The following is a 3,673-nucleotide window of genomic DNA, read 5'->3' as shown; positions in this document are numbered from 1 at the left end:
TTAAGCCTCTGTCATACTCTTATATTAAGTTAAGTAACATCAACATCTAAAGTGGAACAACTAGAGAAAGCTTATAAGAACCAGTACCATTTGCCTGAAGTCTCCTCCATTGGTGGCAGCGAAGAAGAAGATAGTCAACAAATAATTATTTAACATCATCTCTCATAGATCATCTTTATTAAGTGGTGGTATCTGTGTGTGTGTGTGTGGGATTGAAAGGATTCCATTTCTGCCACACATTCCTGTCAGACACCTCACCTCTGTACATAATTGGTGGTAAAGCTGAGGGATTCCAAAAGGGATTCCATTCTCTGTCACCTCACCTCTCTACAGCAGTACATAAAACAAGTCAAAAATTTCTCGATAAATTATAAGAACTAAAGACAATACATAGCACAATACATCTCAACTCTTCAGGTATCCATGCTACCAGGCACATGTCTTGGGAATGATTTTTCTTGGTATATATTTCCACCAATCAATTAATCAAAACCCTGAGGCCAATGTGGAAAGGAAGGGAGCTGAAACTGGGCTCAAAAGACACAAAGGGGAGATGTCCAAATATTTCTTCGAACTGAACAACACACAGCTTTATTTTACTGAACTCCAGTGAAGCAAGAAGAGAAAAGTGGCTTATTCCAGGTGAGCTCTGACCAGAGCAGAAGAGAATGGGACTGTGACTTCCCTTAATCTCAAAACTAGACTTCTCTTAATGCAGCCTAGAATCACATTGGCCTTTTTAGCTGCAGCATCGCACTGTGGACTTACGTTCAGCTTGTGGTCTACTAAGGCTCTTAGATCCTTTCCACACAGACTCCTTTCAAGTCATAATATTATATATTCCTCCTCTCTTTCTGTATGCTATACTCCTGTTGATGCTGCCTAGAATAGCATTGGATTTTTCAGTTGCTGCATCACACTATGGACTCATGTTCAGCTTGTGGTCAACTAAGACATAGGCTGTTTCAAGCATATTCTATATACTTTTCATTTTTATAGCTTACATATCTCCCTATATACATTCAAAATAGATTTTGTTAGTATTGGCTCTACAATCTAATCCAGTCGACTCTCTGTATCCATGGATTCCGCCATCCACAGTTTAACACTATTGTCCAAAATTCCAAAAATCACACCTTGGTTAGGCCGTTTTGTGACCAAAATATGGATTTAATATGTGTTGGTGTGAATGGAAGATGAATGAATGAGAGCTAGTAATTTTGAAGACACAATTCAAACTACTTGCTTGCTGAATTGTAATTAAAATCTGCTAATGATAACTGAAATAGTTGACCTGCCTGGTTAACTGTGGTAAGAACTGTGACTGGTAAGAGAAATGTTTACATCAAGTTAAGGAAATGTTTACCACTGTGAGGAAGTCAACACAAGGCTAACACCAATCAAGAGAAATCAACATCTGGTCCAGAAAATTGAGATATTCCAGGATGGAAAATGTATATAATTCATTTACAACTTTGGGACACATCAGCAAAATATTGCTATATAAATTACTTTATGAGAATCCAGAAAGTGTGACAGACAGCAACGCTGTTCACCCGCTATGCTCTGGAAGGAGAGAGATACTGTATGTGTCAGATCTGCTGTGGGAAAGCAGAACTCTGGTCACTTTTGGGGAAGGAGTGCATTTTGGAGTCATAGTCTTCTTGAATGTGTTGTCGAAGGCTTTCATGGTCGGGATCACAGAGTTGTTGTATGTTTTCTGGGCTGTATGGCCATGTTCCAGAAGTATTCTCTCCTGACGTTTCGCCCACATCTATGGCAGGCATCCTCAGATAGCTCACAACCTCTGAGGATGCCTGCCATAGATGTGGGCAAAATGTCAGGAGAGAATACTTCTGGAACATGGCCATACAGCCCAGAAAACATACAACAACCCTGTCTTCTTGAAGTTTTGGTGTTTTGGCATTTTGGCGTTTTGGAACTATGCATTGGCAGGCTGCAGGGAAAGCAAGGCCTGGCTGTGGTGAAGTGTAAATTTTGGTTTACAGTTGTTATGTTTAATTATAGGTATGTTTTGAAAGGGTAAGTATTAGAGTTATCAGTGCGTGGGGGATGGTAACCAGCTCAGCATTCTGAGGCAGGTTGCCATAGAAACGTAGGCGGAGCCAGCTGCCCTTTGGTAAGAGAGAGCAGATTTTGAAAAGAGAGTCAGTCTGTGATCAGGGAATCACAGGGAAGACTGGTTCTAAGATAGTGAGAACCAGGGAAGTTCAGGTCTCTAGCTTGTGTCGGTTTAAATAGGTCAAGTGACATATTTAAGTTAGCAGTAGAGTCTGAGTAATGAAGGGAAAGAAATCCCAGTTAGATCTGTAGTGATCAGTTAAATTAAGAACATTAGTTAGAAGGAAAAAAGTTTAAACTGCTCAAAGGACCATTTGGGAGTTGTTTCATCACATGTTATCATTGTAATTGTTGAAGAATTGTACCTCTAAGTGAGAAGCAACATTGAAACCGCTAAGCTTATGTACCTGAATAAACTTATTACTGTTTTTCAACATCCAAGCCTCTGTCACATGCATTGTAAGCCAAGTTACACTACCCTTTAAAGTAAAGTAAACATTTCCCTGCGTCTTTGGTGGTTGCATCGCCCCACTGGCCTAAGCAGGTGCTTCTCCAAGGAGGGAGAAAGGATATGATAATATTTGTATGCCTGAGGATGGATGCATGTAAATGTGTGTGAAGGCTGAGTGAAAATGTACCCCTCCTTTGTTTGTTTGTTAGCCAATGTAACTAGGTTACCTCACAACCTCTGAGGATGCCTGCCATAGATGTGGGGGAAACGTCAGGAGAGAATACTTCTGGAACATGGCCATACAGCCCACAAAATATAAAACAACCCTCTAACTGTAGGTTGTTTGTGAATACAATATAATTGCATAGAATTTGTATGTCTGTATGTCTAATGTTGTTCTTTGTTTTTCTGTAAAAGTTCTGATATACCCTCTCACGCCGAAATTGCAATAAAAAGAACCTGTGCTTTAAAGTTATTGAAAAGTTGTTCACAATATTTTGGTGTCAGAAGTGGGATATTCTGTTCAGTCTGAGCAGGATATTTTAACCTTAGTTTTAAAAGTATTCATTACAGTTTTATATCAAAGACACTATTATATTACACCTTTGTATAGTATGGAATTGATTTTAGGAGCCTGGAACTAAATACTTTAACTAAATACTGCACATTGGAAGGAAAAAGGCAATAAATTGGATGTATCCCCAGTCCACACACAATCTTTTCTCCAGGATTCCTGTTTTCTGGGTAGGCAAAATTAGGGTATACTGCGACACGTTTGGTTTTTATGGTTTGATGGACACAGGTTTTGTTTCATGCACAAAATTATTAATAATACTGTGCATACAATTACCTTCATGTGTGTGTAATAAGGTGTAAAATAAATGAATAACATGTAAAATAAATGAATAAATAACATGTAAAATAAATGAATAAATGATGTGTGTTCCATCTCTGAGATATTTTTTAAAAATATTTTATTTATGGTTTTAACCTGTACATAAAGTAGGAACATTGAGAAAAAAAGGGAAAAAAAATAAAAAACAAATAACACACTTAGAAAAATAAGAAAAAAAGGAAAATTATAGTAATTGTATAAAAATAAGATAAAAATGACAAACAAGACGACCCCCTCCCTCCTTG

The sequence above is a fragment of the Anolis carolinensis genome, chromosome 5 (assembly GCF_035594765.1).
Source record: "Anolis carolinensis isolate JA03-04 chromosome 5, rAnoCar3.1.pri, whole genome shotgun sequence".
NCBI classification, from domain to species: Eukaryota; Metazoa; Chordata; class Lepidosauria; order Squamata; family Dactyloidae; genus Anolis; species Anolis carolinensis.
This window is presented reverse-complemented; position numbering follows the sequence as displayed.